Raw genomic sequence first — 24,268 nt, forward strand, 5'->3', positions numbered from 1 at the left:
GCAACGCGTAATTGAGTTCTGAAACCTGTGCGGGAAATTGAGTATTTGGCGGAAAAGGAGCCAAACAGTACCGACATTTTGAAGACCAACATGTTGGATACATATTATCCAAATAGAAGCAGTCACCTCGACAATGTTTGTCTGTATGAGGTTCTTCAAAATTACATATTCAAGAGGAACATCAAAGAAGATACTGAGAAAGGAGTGTATGCTGTAATAGGAAGTGAGGGATGTCTGGTCAAGCAAAGAAAATGCCACTTGGTAAACCATCGAAAATTGAGTGGCGAATCTCCTGAAAAAAAGGAGTTTTTCTATTTAGCACTTTTGCAACTTTTCAAGCCTTGGCGTGCAGAAGAGGAACTGCTTGGAGATTTCCTCTGTTACGAAGACTCTTTCAATGCCGCCAAGGAGACCATAGAATGTCCTGCTTTTCCCAAATATGTAGAAATGTTGAATGCGGAAATTGAGCAGGAAGCAACGATTGCAGCCGAGATTGCCAGAGACAGTTCTCAGGACAGTCAGAGTTCTGCTTCATTGAGTCAGGATCCACTAGGAGGACCTGTTATCGAAAATGAAGCTGCCACTGCCATGAATGAAGTGGAAAGAGCCATGGCACATGCTCAGGAGGATGCGGTTAACTTAGAAGAGTTGGAAAGACAACTCAACGTTGAGCAGAGGAAAATATATGACGAAGTTACCATGCAAATTGATCATGGATTAAGTCATGACAAGAAAGAGTGCTCATGTACGTCGTTGAAGCCTGTCCGACTGTACGTGAGTGGAGAAGCGGGAACTGGAAAAAGTTTCCTCATTAAAGCAATTTCATGCTATTTGCAGGAAATGACAGAGTCATCGCTGTCTTGTGTTGTCACCGCTCCAACTGGACTGGCAGCACATAACATTAAAGGGATTACTTTACATCGTTTACTGATGCTGCCAGTGGAGCATGACAACAAATTACAATATCACAAGCTATCTGGAGATGCTTGTTTTGAAGTTTCAAGAATCTTGAGGAAAATGAAACTTCTTATCATTGACGAAGTAAGCATGGTTTCCAATGTCATGCTTGCCTTTGTGCATTTGAGAATGCAAGAAGTTCTCAAAACAGAGTATGATGTGTTATTAGTTGGCAAACACATCATTGTTTTCGGAGATCTTCTGCAGCTGACACCAGTGAAAGGGCAACCTGTGTTCAAAATGCTCACGCATGAAGATACCAGGAAGTGCCTAGGCAGCATTGGCAACGTCAATATATGGTTAAACTTCAATTATGCTGAACTGCATGAAAATATGCGTCAGGCGAAGGATGAAGTTTACAAGACTATTCTACAAGATGTTAGAATTGGAAAAGTGACCGAGCATGGGAAAGAAGCTTTACATGCACGATTACTGTCAAATTTATATCCAGAACAAGATGTTGTGCCTGAGAATATGTTTCAGAAAATTACTGATAAGAAATCTGGAATATGTTTGATGCCAACTCTTACAGAATGTGCCAAATTCAACAACAAAATGTTGCATTTAGAAAAGCAAGAGATTGTGAAACTGGAAGCTATTGACAGAGTAGAGCATATGGGATCAACAATTATTTTGTCTGAGAATCTGAAAACAAAATTGGATTCATTAGAGAAGAGTATATCTAAAACTGCAGGTTTTGAAAAGACTCTGAATGTGTGCTTGAACTGCCGTATAATTTTAAGAAGGAATTTACATGTTGAAAGAGGTCTGGTAAATGGATCAATGGGTAATGTTGTTGATTTTGTAAAATTCAGAAATAGAGATGGAATTGAATTTTTAAAAATTAAATTTGATGGCATTGAGGAAGTACAGCTAATTGGTCGTTGCTCTGCTAGATTTTTGCTTGTAAAAGACTTATATGTTCGCCGTAAGCAGTTTCCTGTTTGCTTGGCATATGCGGTGACAATCCATAAATCGCAAGGTTTAAGTGTAGACTGTGCATTGGTGAATATTGGCAGTTCTGTGTTCAAGGAGGGTATGGCATATGTGGCATTGTCACGAGTTAGAACTTTATCGGGATTGTACTTGATTGAGTGTGATGTCACAAACATTTGTGCGGATCTAGATTGTGTTAAGGAATACAATAGGTTAAGAAGAGAGTATGCGTCACATTTGCCTCAGTATCCTTTGTTTGAGAAACGTGTGATAGGCCGGAAACGAAGAAATGTGACCAATACTGGGGAGGTTGTAGCAAAAAGACGAAAAGTCGATGAACCTAAAATTACAAGCAGAAACAAAAAGGATTCTGTTGAAGATGTTGTTGGTTTTCAATTTGAAAACAGTTCTGGTGTCAACTGCTATGCTAATGTAGTGGTTAATGTTTTGTTTTCTCTAGAAAATGTAAAAGAAGAGATTGTGGTCAATTCTGATCAAAGATTTTGCAGTTTGTTAAATTCTGTGTTAGAGAAATGTAGCACTGATAGAAGAAACATAGAAAGTGTGTCTGAAATTCGAAATCTGTTAGACAGATGTTCAGGCCAAACACAATTCTCTCAAAATATTCAGCAAGATTGTCAGGAGTTTTTAATGTATATGCTTGATGTATTGCATGCTGAAGGTGTAGATGTAGATCAGCTGTTTGGGCTTTCTTATCAATGGCAGCATGACTGCGAGAACTGTATGGTATCAAGTACTACTAGTGTAGACTCAGAAAGATTTATATATTTAACTTTGCCAGACAGTAAATCAGTCTCCTTTAATAAGCTAGTAAAAGCAGCTGATCACAACATGGAGTGTAGCCAATGTAAATCTGAAATGATGTCCACATTATTTATACGAACATATGGCCAGTATGTCATTTTAATGTTCCAACGATGTAGGCCTGATGGAACAAAATTGACAACTTTAATTAAAAAATTTGTAGCTTCGCAGTTGTCAATATCAGGAAGGACTTTTGTAACTGCAGCAATTATATATCATGACGGCCCTTCAATAACATCATGACATTACACAGCTTATTTAAAGTCTAGAAATGGCTGGTCATTCTGCAACGATTCTGTTTTAATTTTCAAAAAAAAATTGCCTTATGACCTTAAAAACTCTTACCTGGTGTTTTTAAAACCAACATTTTAGGGAAATAATCTTGGGATGTGCTCTGTGGAATTTCAAGAAGTTCTAATGGCTCCTACACAATTTGGCCTTGAGGATAAGTGTAGTTCAGAGACATAAGTTCTAACCATAAGACTGGACGTCATGGAGAAATAAGTGCACTTTGAATGAGTTCAGAAAAACTATTTCTTTTTATAAGCTAATTGAAGCAGCCAATCAAAACATAGAGTAGAGGGAATGTAAGTCTGCAACGCTGTCTACTGTTTTACATTGCTTTGTGATTGAAAGTGATGTAGAGAATTAAATAATTGTAGTAGTCATAGAGTTAGCATAAGTCTGCTTCATAGTAAGCAGTATCAGTGTCATAGGAAATGTAGAACATGACTGAGCAAGAAGGGGAAGATATTACTATTCCAGGATTGTGAAAATTATCTTCAACATTTTAATTCTGAAAGTTGCGGAAATGCCAAATGACGGGATTGGCTTACAAGAAATCCAAGAGTTATAAATGGGTCTGACAAGATTTGGCCTTGTGGAAACTTGTGGTAGAGAGCAAAAAGTCATTTATTGCATGTAACATGTTTTTAAAAACGATGGAGATTTTCTTTCAGAAAGTGGCGGGCTGAAAGTAATAACAGCACAAAAGAGTGTAAGCTGTTCATAGGACATCCTTTGACGTCATGGAAAGTAAGTTAACTTTAAGGAGTTCTGAATTCTGATTTCTTATGTTGTATGGGTTTTTTAAACACAATCATTTTGATTGTGTTTTTTTTCCCCGCTGTTATATGATGAATACCTTCAAGTCACTGTTTTTAGTGAATTTTGATACATTCTGAGAACAGCAAAAATAAACCATTTAACATGTATAATTAATTCTGTACTGTTTGCATTTATGATGTATATGTAGAACTGTGTAGGAGGCATGGAGAAGGTGAGGCTTCTGTAAGTGTTAAAGTTGTTGCATGCAGTGCTGCACTTCTGCGTATTCTTTCATATGCTAGACTACATCTGCACAATGAGATACCTAAGCAAAGGAAACACAAGTGATGTGATTGTGAAATGAGCAAAATAAATTGCACGTATTTCAATTACATCACCTGTGTTTCCTATCATTATGAATCACATTGTGCAGATCAAGTTTAGGTCTGTCCAGGGAAACATAGGAGGTTTGGACTTTGTTCAAGAGTGCAGTGGACATGACTCACTTCATTGGTAGACCTTCACATGTATTATGTCCTCTATTCTCTTCAACAACTCGAAATTTCATCTGCAACCCTGAGTAGGCCTCACCTCAAACAAACCTCTGGATAGGACACATCTTATTGGCATCCTGAAGCAATTATTTAAAATTTTAGTGTCTTGCGACACTTTTCTGAGACAACAGCAATGCAAAAGATGCACCATGTTTTAAGATAGGCCTCACTTCATCTGCATCAAGATACTGTTAGTTTAAAATGTATATCTTTAGGACTGTGTAGGGGGCCTGGAGAAGCAGAAGCTTCTGTAAGTGTCAAAGTTGTTGAAAAACTGTTTGTCCTTCAATCTTTTCCATTGTCTTTTGTAATTTTTAAATACATGTTTTAATATTTTTGAAATGTTTGTTCTCTCTTTCACAGATTGAAAGTATAAAAACAAAAAGTGAGTAATTTAACGACAATTATAAGGTAAATGCTTTGTACTCTTTTCGTTACATTTCTATCACATTCACCTACTATTAGTTCCACTGCTTCATTTCTTTAACCCTCAGTTTCCTGCCTTTGCTACTTCCCTCATTCCTTTCTCTATTACCTACTTACTCAACTCCTTCCACTCTTTTTCTCAGTCCCTCTCTTCTCATAGTTCCTCACTCTTGTTCACGCACTCCGTCTCTATTACTCTTAGTGTCTTTGACTGATCACTCTATCACTACTTGTTCATAATGCTTTCTCTGTGTAGTTGAAGCACACTAAAGGGCATATTATGAATACAGCCAATAAAATTATTGCTCTTTTTATTGGCAGAAAACTGGTGCAAAAGTGGTTTTAGCGGCAGTTTTCTGCCGCAAAAGCAGCTTTAGCGACACATTTCTGCCAATAAAAGCTGCAAAACTTTTATTGCCTATGTTGATGATATGGCTCTATGTTACTTACATTTCTTTGCTGTTTCAATTAATCTTTTTCTGTTATTTTTTGTTTTCTGTTTTCTATTTTTTCTCTCTGTTATTCCTCATGTTTTAATCTTATTTTGAACATTCACTCACATTCTCCAAGAAACTCTTCTTTGTTAATGTTATACTCTCTTTTTTTTTCTTTCACTTCGTTATCTATTTTGTTTTTCACAATTATACCCTCTTCCGTCTTTTCTTCGGTAAATAGATCTATTAAACAGTATCTCTTCTTTACTCCCTATAGCTGTCTTTCTTTTAACATCACTCTCTGTTTACTTTCCTTATACTTACTCTTTTTTTAAAAAAAAATTTTTTGGGGGTTAGCTCCCGGTCCGCGTACCGGGAAGCTAACCCGGGAGCGAACCAAAAGAAATAGAGCTTGCCAGAGTGCTAAACATTCTAGCAATTTTTTTTGAAAGGGAAGGTAGTTCTGAAAAGAACTTTTTTTTAATATTTTTGTTGTTTTATATATTTTTTTTATTTTTTGAACATTTTTTGTTTTTTTTGTATTTTTTGAACGATTTTATATTTTTTTTGGTTTTTTTGGGGGGGGGGGGAAACAACAAAAAACAGGCGTTAAAAAGGGCTCAACAGGAGCAAAAAAAAAATTACTGGGGGCGGTTAGGGCAATCATGGTGTTCATACGCCAGGTTTATAGCGTTTATGCTCATGTTGCCACATGCTAACAACGCCCGACAGTGCATACAAGAGTGTATCATGTGGCCAAAATGTTCTTGTATATTTGGCACTGTTTCCCGTGCCTCTTCTGGTGTTAATGAAATTGGTAATCTTGGTCTGGCCACAGGAGTTGGTCTTGGATTGTCCTGCATATCCCTTATTTCCGCCCGGCTGTAATTTAGTGGATGCTTCCTTGTCATGTGCCTGTGCATTGTGTGATTTCCATAACTATATTTCTTGTCCGTCCCTCTTGATAATTGTTCTTTGCATATGCGGCAGGTGACATACCTCGCATTGACTTTTTTTTGGCCACGAGGGATCGAATAAAACTGCCAGATGAAACTGGCTTTCTTTCTGGAAACCCGGGGCACCTCTTCTAAGAACTGTGGTTCTTCTCCCTCCTCATCCATTTCTTCATCTTCCTCCTCAGTGTTGGTAATGACCTGGGGAGGTGGTCCTCTCTTCCCATGAGGATGTGGAGGTGGTGGTGGGGGTGCACCAGCTGAAGCTACCAATGAAGCCATTTCTCATATAGTAGTAAAGGTCTTCCTCTCACAATGATGAAAGTCAGAGTGAGGAAAGAAGGAGGGGTTTTCATCATTTGGGAAAAACAATACTTCTCAACCAATGAAAAGTGTTATTTTTAGGTCACCTGACCTAGCCTTACATCATTATGAAACCAAAAGTGAAATGAACCAATGAAAAGTGTTATTAACAAGTCACATGACCTGTTATGCTTACGTTACGCGCTCCGGTCCGCGCCCCGGATAGCTTCCGGGTCGCTGCGCTTCGCGCCTCGGTCCGCGCCCCGGGGCACTTCCGGGTGCGCTAACGCGGTACGTCACAAGACGCATTACGCGGCAACGCGATACGCGCGCTTTCGCGACGCGCCGCGGATCGCTTCCGGGGAGCTGCGTTTCGCGCCTCGGTCCGCGCCCCGGGGCACTTCCGGGTGCGCTAACGCAGTACGTCATAAGACGCATTACGCGGCAACGCGATACCGTCACTATGTTGATTTCTTACCGGTTCGCGGACCGGGTCGCGGCATTAAATTGAGCTAACGGGAAGCTTCCCGGTTCGCGGACCGGGAGCGAAACGAAAAAAATATTTAAAAAAATTATTAATAAACATATAAAATATATTTTTGGATTTAAAGAAGAATACATTTTACAGCTATAGATATTAGCTTTTAAAAAACCAATGAAATTCACTGAAAAAACCATAGGTTATAGACCATATATAGTTAGGAATTAGCATTTAAAAAACCTTATTTTACTCACACAAAACCATTGAAATTCCATATATAGTTAGTTGTACTAACTATATATCGCGCACCCGCAATCCACTACTGATCATGTCACATATTACATCATTCATGACATGGTCAGTGACATCACTGATGACATCACTGATGACATCTCAAATGACATCACTGATGACATCACTGATGACATCCCAAATGACATCACTGATGACATCACTGATGACAACATCCAGTGACTGTATGTTTCTGTAAAGTTAAAATATGTCTTACATATTGAAGAATGAGTGGATGTATAAGTGTCTGAACAAAGGATTTAGTAGGTGCATGACTGACTGTATGAGTGAGTGATTAAATGTGTCTCACTGAGTGCATGGGTTAGTGACTAAACTGTCTTAATTTATGCATCATTATGTCTGTTGTTCTGTAAACTGCTGCATGTGTTGATCAGTAGCTATATGATTAACTATATGGGTCATTGATTGGTTGCCCAAGTAATTGTATGGGACACTGAGAGTGTTTATGGGTGGCTGGGAGGTGTATGACTCTCTGCATAGATGTGTGAGCAGCTGATTCACTAGGTGTATGGGTTCAAAAGTGCATGTGGAAACATCTGTATGGGCGGTTGACTGTGTGCATGAGTGCATTGGTGAGTGAATGGATATCTCAGTGCTACATGTCAAAGTAAGTACATATGTAAAACACAGTACATGTGAGAGTTGACATATATAAATAACTGTGCATAAGAGCCAGTGAATGTGTGAGTGGCTGTATGGATCATTGTGAACTTGTATCCAGGATTGTATAAGTGAGTAAATATGTGTTAGTATATGTTTCAATAAGTAAGGTGTGTATAACTGTATAGTTGAGGAAATGGAGGTGTGATTGATTCTTTGCATGACTGACTAGGTGTGTGAGTAACTCCATGGATGAGTGACAGTCTGTGAGTGTCTGTTTTCACTGAGTGTATATAAGGTTATATTAGAGTCTGAAGAGGTTCATCGTATTATCACATGAATGATGTCATCAGTGATGTGATCAGTAATGTCAAATGAGATGTCATCAGTGATGTCATCAGTGATGTCATTTGAGATGTCATCAGTGATGTCATTTGAGATGTCATCAGTGATGTCATCAGTGATGTCATCAGTGATGTCATTTGAGATGTCATCAGTGATGTCATCAGTGATGTCATTTGAGATGTCATCAGTGATGTCATCAGTGATGTCACTGGCCATGTCATGAATGATGTAATATGTGACATGATCAGCAGTGGATTGCGGGTGCGCGATATATAGTTAGTACAACTAACTATATATGGAATTTCAATGGTTTTGTGTGAGTAAAATAAGGTTTTTTAAATGCTAATTCCTAACTATATATGGTCTATAACCTATGGTTTTTTCAGTGAATATATATATATATATTCACTGAAAAAACCATAGGTTATAGACCATATATAGTTAGGAATTAGCATTTAAAAAACCTTATTTTACTCACACAAAACCATTGAAATTCCATATATAGTTAGTTGCACTAACTATATATCGCGCAGGGTGCGCGATATATAGTTAGTACAACTAACTATATATGGAATTTCAATGGTTTTGTGTGAGTAAAATAAGGTTTTTTAAATGCTAATTCCTAACTATATATGGTCTATAACCTATGGTTTTTTCAGTGAATATATATATATATATATATTCACTGAAAAAACCATAGGTTATAGACCATATATAGTTAGGAATTAGCATTTAAAAAACCTTATTTTACTCACACAAAACCATTGAAATTCCATATATAGTTAGTTGCACTAACTATATATCGCGCACCCGCAATCCACTGCTGATGATGTCACATATTACATCATTCATGACATGGTCAGTGACATCACTGATGACATCACTGATGACATCTCAAATGACATCACTGATGACATCACTGATGACATCTCAAATGACATCACTGATGACAACATCCAGTGATTATGTGTTTCTGTAAAGTTTAAATATGTTTTACATATTGAAGAATGAGTGGATGTATAAGTGTCTGAATGAAGGTTTTAGTAGGTGCGTGATTGACTGTATGAGTGAGTGATTAAATGCGTCTTACTAAATGCACGGGTTAGTGACTAAACTGTCTGAAAGTGTGCATCAGCATGTCTGTTGTTGTGCAAGCTGCTGCATGTGTTGATCAGTAGCTATATAAGTAGCTATATGGGTTATTGATTGGTTGCACAAGTATTTGTATGGGAGACTGAGTGTGTGTATGGCTGGCTGGGAGGTGTGTGACTCTGTGCAGATCAATGTGTACTTGTATCAGTGATTCTATAAGAGAGTAAGTATGTGTTAGTATATGTTTTAAAATGTAAGGTACTCTATGTTTAACTGTGTAGATTAGAAAATGGAACTGTGATTGATTCTTTACAGGACTGACTAGGTGTGTGAGTAACTCCATGGATGAGTGGCAGAGTGTGAGTGTCTGTATAGGTGTATGAGTGCATATGATAGTGTTGTAAAGATGAGTGATTGTATGTATGAATGATTGTATGGGTGAATGAGTGAATGTGTGTGTAGACGTAGGAATCAGTGAGTGCGTATGTAGTAACTAGTATTGGTGTGTCAATGGTTTCAAAAATTATACTCTGTATTTAACACTGGGTGTAACAGAGGTTATATTAAAGTGTGAGGAGATGCATTGTATTGTCACATTAATGATATCATCATTGATGTGACCATTGATGTCAAATGAGATATCATCAGTGATGTCATTTGAGATGTCATCAGTGATGTCATCAGTGATGTCACTGACCATGTCATGAATGATGTAATATGTGACATCATCAGCAGTGGATTGCGGGTGCGCGATATATACTTAGTGCAACTAACTATATATGGAATTTCAATGGTTTTGTGTGAGTAAAATAAGGTTTTTTAAATGCTAATTCCTAACTATATATGGTCTATAACCTATGGTTTTTTCAGTGAATTTTCAAGGTTTTGTAAATGCTAATTCCTAACTATATATGGTCTATAACCTATGGTTTTTTCAGTGAATTTCAATGGTTTTTTAATAGCAAATATCATAAGCTGTCGAATGTCAAGTACGTGGTAAGTAAAAACATTTTCGTGTTTATGCACACTGATCTGCTTTGAATGCTACCCCCCACCCCTCATTTCTATTAGGAGTACTCTCTCTTTGCAGATAGTGAAGGGTAGTTAACACAGCCCTTTGCCCCCTTTGTAATCCGTCGTGCCTGCTTCTCTCTCCATTTGATTGATTGTTCTCTTTGGTTCATTCTCTATTTACAAACAAGCACAGAGTCAAAATACTCTGTTTAGTCTTTGCAGATAGCGAAAAACCGTGTAAAAAAACAAAAGGAATCGAGCAAAATCAGTAGGCCACTAATGGGATCTCTTTTTGACCTCGCTAAAATAGAAACATTAGGAACAACCTGTTGAAAATAGCAATGCGTATGTACATAAGCGGCGTTCATTTGTGTTCACAGTACCCCTTGTTGATTGTTTGAATCGAGCATTGAATTGTTCGAAGTTGGTTCTCTTAAGGATCTTCTCTGCCTGCAAACGAGGAAGAATAGGAATATTCTCTCTCCCTTTGCAGATAGTGAAGGGTAGGTAACGCAAGCCTTTAACACGTCGTACCTATTTCATTCCTCATTGATTGATTGATTGTCCGAACATTGACTGTTTGGGAATTAGTTCTTTTTGGAGGTATTCCCTGTTTGCAAATAAACGTAGGAAAATCTTTGCAAGTAGTGAAAGGGTACGTAATGCGGACCTTTCTCCCCCGTTGTAATCTGTCATGCCTATCTACTCCCCACTGATTGATGCACCTGTTTCACCCGGACCATTTACTAGACATACGTCATCTGGCCCGACCAGAGAGCACCCCTAGTGAAAAAGACATATGCAATAATAACGAAGTGATCACTGTATCCTGTTAACAGAAACTTTAGCATGAAACAACCTGGAAAGAAAAGAATAGGAAATCGAAAATCAGTAGGCCACTGATGAACATGAACTTTTATTAAACAACGAACAAAGAAACGATAACATAACGTAATGATAAAACCTATTAATGTCCTAGAAACAAGAAAACGTTAGAAATATGCCAGTGGTGAGAGACCAGAAAAACAGTAAGAGAAACCAAATCACCCCTCGCTGTCCCACCGCCTGCCACGCCCAAAAAATCGATAGACTAGGGAAAATGCAAGTCAGTAGAACATCCGCCCCCACTCTGGAAACTTCCAAGGTGGGGCAGGGTTCCGGCTACGCCCAGCCGGGAGCAGCCCATATAAAGCAGGTCCTGCTGCCACGCCTCGGCCAGGAGATCCTAACGTAGGGTGTAGCCGGAGGAGAGGCCGAGACCAGCGGGACCCGGCCAGGGGATTGCCTTTACAACGCTGAACAGTTGCAGGGGGGGGGAATGTCTCCTCGACCCTCCCCTCTCTCTCCCAGTCCGGCCGCGGTGGCCCTTGAGAGTTGCAGGTAGTCCCGCCACATGCTCTTCCGGTCCGGCCACCAACGGTCGGGGGGCCGAGGCCGACGGGATCCGGCTGCAGCCAATAAACCAAGAAACCCGTTAATGGGGCCAGAGCCAGGGGCGTCCGGCCGACATCTACCGGAAGCCCGGCCCGAAGACGGACGGGACACTTCTTCTTTCTTGAAAAATGGCTGCGACAACACTGGGGGGGGGATGTCTTGCACATGCCTCCGACCCCCCCCCCCTCGTCCTCATCGCCTGGTCCGGCCATAACAAATCTCAAGCGAGACGCCGTGGGGTGCACTGGGAGGGAGAGACGGTGCGAACAGGCCTCTCCCGCCTCCCCAGGTGGAGGCTTCCCAGCTGCACCCTCAGCGCTCCAGGCGCCCGGAAAAGGGTTCTTCCACTGTGGCTATGCTGCAACGTCTCGCCCGGCAGGGTGGAGCCCGTCCGCTCATTTGACCCCGCGATCGCCAGTAGCTACCGAACTCTCAAAATGGCGGTCGACCTGGCAAGAGCGGGCCCAGCATAAAGAAATGGCCCGGTCACTGGTTGACTCCACCACCGTAGTCCTCCACGACCTTGAAGATTCTAGAGGAGCCGCGGGAGTCTCCGACCCCCGATGGGGAATGACTGCCATGATCACCCGTGGAGTGACGAAACTGTATCCGCGGGACGTCGGCGCCAGCCTCACTTTGAATTACTAGAATCCTGCAGACCTCACTTCCGGTGAAAGCACAGTGTGACCCGGTAGGAAAAATTGTTGCACCCCCTCCCCTTTTTGACTGATAGTTCAAACCACCCATCCTTTCCTTTGCCCTTTTAACGGAACTTTGGACTGCCTCCCCCTCTTTTACATTTTCTAGAGAAAACAAAACATTAACCACTACAATAGCATAGCAGTTGACACCAGAACTGTTTTCAAATTGAAAACCAACAACATCTTCAACAGAATCCTTTTTGTTTCTGCTGTGACCCTGCTACAGCACAGGCATTGTCCCCAGCAGTAATTCTGCAATGCCGCTAAGAATAGCTGTGGTGCCTACTGGACTCACTCACCCCCGCGGCGCCCCACGCCGTTATTTGCTAGGCGGCAACTTGCTAGACATCACTTTCGTGCCATCTAGATTTCAGCGCGTTCTGCTGCCTTGGAACTATTCGCACAACAGACCGCTACTGACAACAATATTTCATTATTGGTGCTGTCAATTTCAATAAATCTATTGGATAATTCAAAAGAAATTGCCACGGTCTCTTCGTTGTTTAAATGTTTTTACTGTTTTTGTTTTGTTGTATATATTTATATGTTATTAAAGTTTTATATTCCTACTACTTTGTTGGAGTGCTATATATTTTTAATGTGACACATAATTGTAAAAACTTTGATGTACAAAGAGTCATTCCTGGAATCTTCCGCTTCAGGCTCTGTCCCCTCCCCAATCACAATACAGGATAGTTTTCAGATAGTAGGAACACGTGTGGTGTGACGGATCTCATCGGGTGTGGGCCTTGATCTACTATAACTCCTTTGAAGAGGGGTGATTCTTTACAGCTGGGGCCATAAACTACATCTGCAGGGCTAGCTGATAGCCTGGACAATCGGACACAGAGGAAGAGGAGTGTCAGAGGGTGCGGTAGTGAATAGGGCGAAAGGGAGGTGTCGGGCGGGCACAGTGTGATTCTCAGGGAAGAGCAGCGCAGATGGGGGGAGGTTTATTGCCCATGCATAAGACAGAGAGCGGGGGTGACCAGTGCCTGGGGAAGATGCTTGCGAGGGTGAGGAGCCATGCTACGAATCGACAGCGTGCAGAGAGTGGGTCTGGTCAAGACATCTAAAATGGCTGCCGTGCACGACAAAAGTGTGGCATTTCAAAAAAGGCAAGATGGCGCAGACAATGTTTTTCAACACTTCCTCATTTCCTTCGAATCGAACGTTAACAGACGTTGGGACATATTACCAAAGTTAAGCGATATTTATCGCTAACGATGCTTACCAACGAATTTTTTACCGCTAAGCATCATCAGAAATTATCGAAGATAAACCTTGCTATTATCAAGGTTTATCACAAATGCGATAATAAACGGCCGCAATGCATGAATATCGCTAAAAACTCAGCGATATTCATACATTACCGAGCTAATGCTCTTAGCCATGTTATCCACCTCCCATTGGATAACATGGCTAAGAACTGCTCAGGGCAGGTGTTACTTTTTGGAGATATTCGCGCTTAGCGCGAATATCTCCAAAAGTTGGTAATAGGAGATAGATATCTTGCATGTTGTAATGCAAGTTATTGTGGTATATGGAACTCATACCATAATCTCTCAGGAAAGCAGAAACTGATCCTTTTGGGACCGCCTAAAAAGGCCTAGGGGGTGAGGAGTACTCTACTTTGCCCCCTTTTCACGTTCCGAACTATTTTATTTTACTCTCTTCTGTAATTACACAAAATAGCAGCGATAAGATGCATCGGAGACACACAGTGAGAGAAAGGAGGCCGGAGATGAAGAAGAGATGTCAAATACACATTGGAGATAATATAGTGGCAGAAGGGAAGTAAATATGAGTAAACTTACCATGTAACATAAAAATGTTGCACTCTATACTATAAGTCTCATTTTATACTACAATCACTTCGCTACAACCTCATAAATTAAAAATAAAAATGAATAATGTCTCAAACAATTTTTGATTTCTAAATATACATTTATTCTTCAGAATTTTCTAAATTTGAAAGAACTAGTAACATGTCCTCATCAGCAATGTCCTCATGAAAAGTCTCCAATAATGATTCTTGTAACTCTATGGTCTCCAAACACTCGATAAATTCGCCATCAAGAGATTGATCAAAAAAATCATTCAAGTCATCTCCTCCTTCTGACAATATTTCATTATTGGTGCTGTCAATTTCAATCAATGTAGTGGAATCATTCAAGTCATCTCCTCGTGACAATATTTCATTATTGGTGCTCTCAATTTCAATCAATGTAGTGGAATCATTCAAGTCATCTCCTCCTTGTGACAATATTTCATTATTGGTGCTGTCCATTTCAATCAATCTAATGGAATCATACAAGTCATCTCCTCCTTGTGACAATATTTCATTATTGCTGCTCTCAATTTCAATCAACGTAGTGGAATCATTCAAGTCATCTCCTTGTGACAATATTTCATTCTTGGTGCTGTCCATTTCAATCAATCTAATGGAATCATACAAGTCATGTCCTCCTTGTGACAATATTTCATTATTGGTGCTCTCAATTTCAATCAATGTAGTGGACAATTCAAAAGAAATTGCCACGGTCTCTTCATTGTGAGCCATTTTATTTTGAAATTGCTTGCTGTAAATTGCAGAAAAAAATAATCACTTTCATTTATCGTTTTTAGTAATACATAATATAAAACTAACGTTATCAAGTATTTAGTATAACAGAAGGACTGCAAATAAATAACAGAAAACATTTTTCAAATTATCTTCAAGTGTACAACATAGTTCCCCTTACAAATTAACAACTCACCTTTTTAAAAGTAGGAAAAGTGTTAGTACTGTGTAAATCAAACACCAGAAATTCACCACCAAAAATTCCTCACAAATGTACCTCAGACAGTAGTATCACAAAATGGCTGTGGTTTCCTCTCATTTGACATATATACATAACCAATTAACTTTCATCACACACAAATACAAACCAAAGTAACATTTTAATTGGTTCTAAATTTCAACACTTTCAAATGTGTTTTCCCCATGCAATTTTCCATAGGACATTTACATACGTCTACAGCCTGAATGGCTGAACGGAATTACACCAAACTTGGCAAAATGGTACATCAAACCTAAGAGGTCAGGAAGGATCTACTATGCCCCCTTATGGTCATTTCCCCCTTCGCTTTGACCTCCTCTTGTCTCTCAATCCTACCGAGAGACAAGATGGCGGCCGCTACGGACTGTTTGGAATGTTGACAGACGCCGGAGAACCAATCAGCTTCGCAAAGCTCCGTAACGCGAAAAGTACGCGAAGCGGAGCGCTGTTACAGATATATATCTTTTTTTGAACGTTAATTTCTCAAAATCCACTGGAGCACATATATTGAGACCTAGCAAAGGCACATCGGGCTACCAGTCCCTAATATTTTACCAAGTTTCGTGCAAATGCATTCAGCCGTTCGATTATTATTATTATTATTTTTTTTTGCCCCGCGGGGCCCTTTTAAAACCTCCACATCAAACCTAGGGGGTCAGCGAGGATCTACTATGCCCCCTTATGGTCATTTGCCCCTCCGCTTTGGCCTCCTCTTGTCTCTCGATCCTACCGAGAGACAAGATGGCGGCCGCTACGGACTGTTTGGAATGTTGACAGACGCCAGAGAACCAATCAGCTTCGCTTCACAAAGCTCCGTTGCGCGAAAAGTACGCGTCCTGGGCCGCTGCCCGGTCCGCTGTTACAGATATATATCTTTTTTTAAACGTTAATTTCTCAAAATCCACTGGAGCACATATATTGAAACCTACAAAAGGCACATCGGGCTACCAGTCCCTACAATTTTGCCAAGTTTCGTGCAAATCCATTCAGCCGTTCGGGCTAAAAGTGAGGCCAACCGCCCTATGGAAAACTCAATGTTAAAAACACGTTTTGGGACCCCCCTTTTTTCTCGGCCCCCCCTTGACGAACCCCCCCCAAATTTTCAAGGGCTGCTCAGAAACAAAATGGGGCATTTTCCTGAAAATTTCAGCCAATTCCGTCCACAAACGCCAAAGTTATTAGACATAGAATTTTCAAAAATCCCATAGAGAAAAAATCCTAACTATATATACCTACTGGCGACCGCCAGTAGGTAATATATATATATATATATATATATATATATATATATATATATATATATATACACATATATAATATATCAGTGATGTAATTTGAGATGTCATCAGTGATGTCACTGACCATGGTATGAATGTTGTAATATGTGACATCATCAGCAGTGGATTGCGGGCGCGCGAGTTATAGTTAGTACAACTAACTATAACGGGGGAATTTCAATGGTTTTATATGAGTGAAATGTCTAGCTAACTATAACACCCCTAAAACCTATGGGGTTTTCAGTGAATTTCTAAGGTTTTTTAAATACTATTTCCTAACTATAACTTTTCTGAAACCTATGTTTTTTTCAGTGAATTTCTAAGGTTTTTTAAATGTTAATTTCTAACTATAACTTGTCTGAAACCTATTGTTTTTTCAGTGAATTTCAAAGGGTTTTTAAATGCTAATTCCTAACTATAACATGTCTGAAACCTATGGTTTTTTCAGTGAAATTCAAAGGTTTTGTAAATGACAATTTTTAAATGTATTAATTGTTATTTTTATTTTTTATACAGATTTTCTACGTTTTTTAAACAATTTATTTATAGATATTTTATTTTTTAAATTTCATTATAATTACATTATACATTACATTACAAAATATATTTTCTCAGAATGAATTACTTTAGTTTAAATACTTTGCAAATAGGCAATAGTCTTCTAAGTAAAGTAGTTACAGTTGTTGTAATGTGCAGCACAATTTCAGACACAATGCAACATTGAAGTAAATGTGAATTTCTAGTTAAATGCAATTAGCTACTGTTTGGATTACTTTTCTAACCACAGGACTGGATTCTAGATTCAGTCCAGCGACATCTCCTGTAAACAGTTAAGTAAAAGCGTTTTGGTTACAGTAGTGATTTTTAAGGAATATTATTGTATTTTAAAAGTTGACACAAACTTTTTCACATAGAATCACCAATGTTATCCTAAGGGAGGAAATTCACTTAGTAGGTAAGTAGTGTTAACGTTACTTTTTCTTACTCAGTGGTGGCTCCTGGTTCCAGCACGAGTGCATCTCCTGTAAGCAGTTGAAAGAAAGCATTAAAGTCATACAGGCGATTTTTAAAGAATATTTTTAGTTTATGAAAATAGACACAGAAACTTTTCTGGTGAAAACCAGACAATGGATTCCTATGGAAGGAAATACAAGTTACTGGTAAGTGCGGTTAGAATTACTTTTCAGGACTAATACTTGGCTCAAAGAAGCAGCACTGAGGTTACTCCTGATAACAGGTGAGTAAATCGGAATCCGTACTTCTGCTGATTTTATAGGAATTTTATAAAGTTCAAAAACTCCACACTTAGAAGAATTTCCAAGTGAAACCAGTCAATGTTAGCCTATGGAAGGACATTCAAGTTACTGGTAAGTATGGTTAGAATTACTTTTCAGGATCAGTACAGGGCTCAAAGATGCAGCACTGAGGTCTCTCCTGATAACAGGTGAGTAAATCGGAATTTGTTGTTTGGCTAATTTTAGGTGAATATTTTAAAGTTTCAAAACTCCACACTTAAAAGAATTTCTAAGTGAAACCAGTCAATGTTAGCCTATGGAAGGAAATTCAAGTTACTGGTAAGTATTGTTAGAATTACTGTTCAGGATCAGTACTGGGCTCAAGGATGCAACACTGAGGTCTCTAAGGAAATTCACTAAGCAGGTAAGTAGTGTTATCGTTACGTTTTCTTACTCAGTGGTGGTTCATGGATCCAGCACTGGTGCATCTCCTGTAAACAGTTGAAAAAATGCATTTAAGTCATAATGGCGATTTTTAAGGAATATTTTTAGTTTGTGAAAATAGACACTTAGATACGTTTCTGCTGAAAACCACACAATGGATTCCTATGGAAGGAAATACAAGTTACTGTAAGTACGCTTAGATTTACTTTTCAGGGTCAGGTTAAAAGATGCCGCACTGGGTTCTCTCTTGATAACAGGTGAGTAAATCGGAATTAGTAGTTCGGCTGATTTTAGAGGAATATTTGTACAATGGTGAAGGAAGGGGGCAGGCCTGAGGTCACATGTGTGCAAACACGCCCTGTGGCGTGTTTTAAGTTGCGGGATTAAGTGCCCTTGAATACTGAGGTCCCCTGGGTTCCAACTAGCCCACCAGGTACCCCTAGTATGCGCCAGGGCGATGCGTTGCAGAGAGGTGATCAGAGGCTACGCCCCTTTTTACAACACTCTGCAACGCTGCTCCGTGGCGCTTACTAGAGGTACCTGGTGGGCTAGTTGGCCCCCAGGGATCCCGCAGTATTGACAAGTAATTAAGTCCCCAACTTAAACCGTGCCACAGGGCGTGTTTGCACACATGTGAACTCAGGCCCCACCCCCTCCCTTCACCACTGTGCAAACGTGCCCCTTGAATATTGAGGGTCCCTGGGGTGCAACTAGCCCACCAGCTACCTCCAGTAAGCGCCACAGAGCTGTGTTGCAGAGAGGTGTAAAAAGGGGCGTGGCCTCGGAACACCACTCTGCAATGGAGCTCCTTGGGACATACTGGAGGTACCTGGTGGGCTAGTTGGCCCCCAGGGACCCTCAGTATTCCAGGGGAATTTGTTCCCTCTCTTCAAACGCGCCAGGGGGCGCGTTTTCAGAGTGGTGCAATGAGGGGGTGTGGCCTCCGGCCAGAATCCCATTTTTTTTTCTTAATTAGGGGGGCTGTGTAGCCCCCCTTCTTTTTCAATTTTTTTTTAGCCCTGGTGACCTCATCCCCCAGGGCCTGTCCCCAATTTTTAATTTATAAAAAATTAAAATCGGGAAGGGGACACGTGGACCCCCTCCCAAGGCCATAATTTGCCCCGGGGACCCCATCCCCCGGGGCATGGCCCATTTAAAAAAAAAATTATTATTTTGGAGGGGACTACCTTGCCCTCTCCTAAGGCAAGTTGAGGCCCTGAGGACCCATCCCCTGGGGCTGTTTATGTTTTTTTAATCCTTTTTTTTATGGAGGGGGCCTCGTTTTGGGATCTCCTTTTTTCTCCACCCCCGCTTGACCAATCACCCCCAAACTTTCAGGGAAGGAGTGGAACTGAGCTGGCCAAAAGTTTGGAAAATTTCAGTCGACGCCAAAGTTATTGGCAATAGAATGTCGCGGTTTTCCTATGGATATTAAGTCCTAATTATCCCTACCTACTGGTGACCGCCAGTAGGTAATTATAAATGTGTATATATATATATATATATATATACATATCCATCACAAAAAGAGCGTCCATTTGAGGAGCCCAACCAGAAGTTTAAATTGCCTTTATTGAGGAAAACAGCATCATGGCTTCCAGCAGGAAGACTTTCCTCAACAATAATCCCCAACGCGTTTCGAACAGTGAAGTGTTCTTGCTCACAGGAAAAGGAAACTGAAAAGGCTGACAGTGCGAGCAACACCTTGGTAAGTATTCATAAAACTCCGCCTCTGCAAATGAGTGCCCCCAGGCATGCTGGAGCTGGTACTTCCCGCCGTATAACCTCAGTGGGTGCAGCCAAATTCAGACGAGTAATCCATAATTAACACCCCATTGGGCGAAGGTGCCTCATGTGTGTGCCTCCGTGCATCAATTAAACAGTCCCCAAGCGGCCATTCTGCTCCACATGCGCTCGCTGGTAGCGGGCGCTGGATCCGCTTTGATAAGCAGCAGGGCAACCTCGCGACCGGACACGGCCGCCATAAATCCATCTAAAAAAGAGCGTCCATTTGAGGAGCCACAACCAGAAAGTTTAAATTGCCTTTATTGAGGAAAACAGCATCGTGGCTTTCAGCAGGAAGACTTTCCTCAACAATAATCCCCAACACGTTTCGAACAGCGAAGTGTTCTTGCTCACAGGGAAAGGAAACTGAAAAGGCTGACAGTGCGAGCAACACCTTGGTAAGTATTCATATTCAATATATTCATATTCAATTTGGCTGCACCCACTGAGGTTATACGGCGGGAACTATAAGCTCCAGCATGCCTGGGGGCACTCATTGACGAAGGCAGAGCTTTATGAATACTTACCAAGGTGTATACCAATCCTGAATCGTTCAGTGCAAAGACAGGCACTGACTGCGTGGGATGAGGTTATCAAAGAGAAGTTTTTTTCCGTGTGATGAACTTTGACGTGTTTCGGCGGCTGGAACCGCCTTACTCACAACATCTGTCCACACAAAGAAGTGCATTATATAGATGTGACTTGCTTGGTAACAGTGGACGTGGGTTGTCATGGATACTATCGCCATTGCGAAGGAAATAGAAGAGGTGTATTGCGTGAAAGGTGATTAGTCATGGTAAGACATACAGTATTTCTTTTACAACATGATTACAAAAAATAAAAGGATGAAAATGAAAATGACTTTGCAATTGTTGTTCGTAAATTCTCAATTGTTATAAATCAGTGCCTCATTGTTTGAAATAATCATAAAGTACAGTGAAACACAGTGGAAATACGTGCATTGTATACAATTTGAAGCAGGGTATGTCACATCCTGTTTTACAGTTTGTCTCCCTATTAAAGCTTTGGACCCTATGGCAGTATTGTGGAGAAGTGTGTCTCAATGGTTAGAGAGGCAGACCCTGATGCAGAGGCCTGGCCCGGCACCAGGGTTCAATTCCCACCTCGGCAGTACTTGGGCTTAATTTCCTCGGACCTGACAATTCTCACTTCGGTGCCTATTCTAATCATGGGTCCCACGCTGCAACTCTGGGCAATAACTTGCTTAATCTCTACAACGGCCCCAACAGCACTGGGATGCCTGGCTTCACCTTGGGGGTGCCCAGTAGTGGACATCTCACAGGGAAAATCCAGGAAGGGGTCCCAGCTGTATGAGTACAGCGCCGGGATGCCCCGTTGCTGAGGCAGCCGTGCGCTTTACAAGTACAACACATTTACATTTACATTGTGGGTTATGACTACTAGTGCACGTGTTTACACTTGTGTTGTATGGGCTACAACACCTCTAAGTTTCACAGCACATATTAGGTACTTTACAGAGTAGCGAAGCGGGTATTGCTATCAGTATCCCGCCAGTGAGGTGCCTTGACTGTCTGCACGATCCTGTCTTTATCGCGAATCGTATTGGCTACAAGCTAGTTACATGAAGAAACTGGGTGTTTGCCATGCTGTCCTAGTGGGCTTGGAGACACACTAAATTTCGCTAATGCTGGAACTTTTTGGGTCTGTATGGGGTTGGATAAACTCGTGAATGTTGGGCACTGGTAGGTGAGGGGAGGTGAATGGAGGTGTGTGTGATTTCTGTGGGTATCAGGGTGGTGTGGTATGTCTTTGTTAACAACCAAGCAAGAGAGTTTCAGGAAGAAGGTGTAAGGAAAGAACATGGGTCAGTTGTTAGGGGGAGTAGGTCAAGGAAGGAGGAGTTAGCTATAACAGTAAGGTTCAGTGCTTGTGACCGCCAGTAGGTAATGATATATATATATCAACTCACCTGCATCTTGGGTCTTCCGTTTTTCCTCTTGTTTGATGGTTCTGGATGGTGGGTGCGTCGTTGAGAGGGTAACGAGTATGAAAATATATATATATATATATATATATATATATATAGAGAGATAGATAGATAGATAGATAGATAGATAGATAGATAGATAGATAGATAGATAGATAGATAGATAGATACCAATCCTGATCAATTAATCTGCTTGCCTGATCATCTAAGATATATTATGCAAACTGGTGGATGCTTTCTCTTAAGGCCCATGAATGCATACTTTGCACTTAAGAACATGACCCTTTCTCTTTCTCCCATGAATAATGGATACTGTAATCATCTGGTGGCTACTTCACTTAATAGAGGCCCTGGAATTGAACCTTAATTTAACACAGCATGATTTTATATATTTTATATATTTTTCTATCTCTGAATTGTCTTAAAGTTAATACCATGGGAACAGGGTCCTACATATAGTACTTCACATAGATAGATATGGCGCTCTGTACCCCATTGAGACATGCAAACTTCAGAGTAGATATATAAATATACATTCATAAATTTTGGTCACAGGCCTGCATAACAAACATTTCCATTCTACCTATAACAAAAAGAGTACTTTACTGAGAATACCGCCAATACTGTCTTAAAATGTGATAATGTATTTAATGAATGCTCTTACAAAATGGCAGCTATTAAGTGCCGATTCACAAATGTTTTCAACGGATCAATTGCACTTGTCACTTTAAATAGACTGTCTAGACAGTGGGACTCTATGGTCCAGTTGAAGGCATCAGCCGAAACGCGTCAACCGTCCTTTTGTTTTGCACATGGTGTAGAGAAGAAGAAAAAATAAAGATACCTTAAAGGAACCTGCCGTGCTGTGGATACTCTTTGTGCTGTGGATGCTCTGTGGGGATCTGCCGAGCTGCTTTGCAAATATATATATATATATATATATATATATATATATATATATATATATATATATATATATATATATATATATATATATATATATATATATATATATATATATATAATTCATAGCCAAGAAGAGGATATTGGCGCAAGAAATAAGGACTGATGAAGATGACAAAACAATCATAAATTTGACCAATATGAAACTTAGTGCAAAAGAACTACAAATCCTCAAGTTAGGCCTGTCATACTGCAAGCCCAATAATTTCAATTATACTCAAACTATTATAGACATCTTCAACTACATTCTCAAACTTAAAATAATTAAATTCTTTACTGTGAAAAATGGTTTAGCGAATAGACAAACAACAACTACTATGGATCAATCCAGCAAAAGCAAGCTGTCAGTCACAGATGTACCGCTACTTTTAGCAGTACAATCAATAATGTCAGACAACGATGAAAATGACCCAGAGATGTCAACCCAATTACAATTGCAACAGGCCGCAATAATACAAAGAGGAGCTGGCAGCAGTCCTTTTAAGACAAAACCCACCTTTGTACCACAGATGCCCAAAGATGCGATAGACATCTACCATGAGAGAGTAACAGATGACATCAAACAACTATACTACAGCCTCAATCACAAACCAAAAAAGAAAAGCAACAATGAGATAGAAAATGTCAAACTGATGGACAGACTCCGCAAAAATACTGAAGTGATTGTAAAACCATCTGACAAGGGTGGCAACATAGTCCTCTGGCCTAAAAGTGACTACTTGAAAGAAGCTCATAGACAACTTTCAGACGAAGTGTGCTACAAAAAGACAAACACCAAAGAGTATACCAATTCTACTGAGACACTAAGAAAACATCTACAACAATTTAAACGGGACGGTATGATCTCCAAGGAAAAATTGGATTTTTTATGGAGTGCCAATCCAACTATTCCCTCTATTTACTTTTACCAAAGACCCACAAAGATGTCAGCCCTATTGCTGGTCGACCAATTATAGCAGCTATCGATAGGGTTGGAGAACACTTATCACAATACTTCGACTACTACTTACAGGACTTGGTTAAAGATCTTCCAAGCTATGTTAAGGATACGGGTGATTTCTTAAATAAAACTAGAAACATTGAGTGGGATGCCAGCATGAGACTAATAACTTTGGACATCGAATCTTTATACACATGTATTGACCATGATTTGGGGCTCCAGGCAATTAAGCACTTCCTAAACAACAAACCAGCGGAGTGCTATGAGCACAACAAAATCATAATGAAAAGCATTGAATGGTGTCTAAACAACAACTATTTCATATTTGGAACACAAATGTACAAACAACAGAGGGGAGTGGCAATGGGATCATGCTTCTCCCCCAGCTATGCCTGTTTGATGGTAGGCTGGATGAGGAG

This window comes from Lissotriton helveticus, chromosome 5_1, assembly GCF_964261635.1.
Source record: "Lissotriton helveticus chromosome 5_1, aLisHel1.1, whole genome shotgun sequence".
NCBI classification, from domain to species: Eukaryota; Metazoa; Chordata; class Amphibia; order Caudata; family Salamandridae; genus Lissotriton; species Lissotriton helveticus.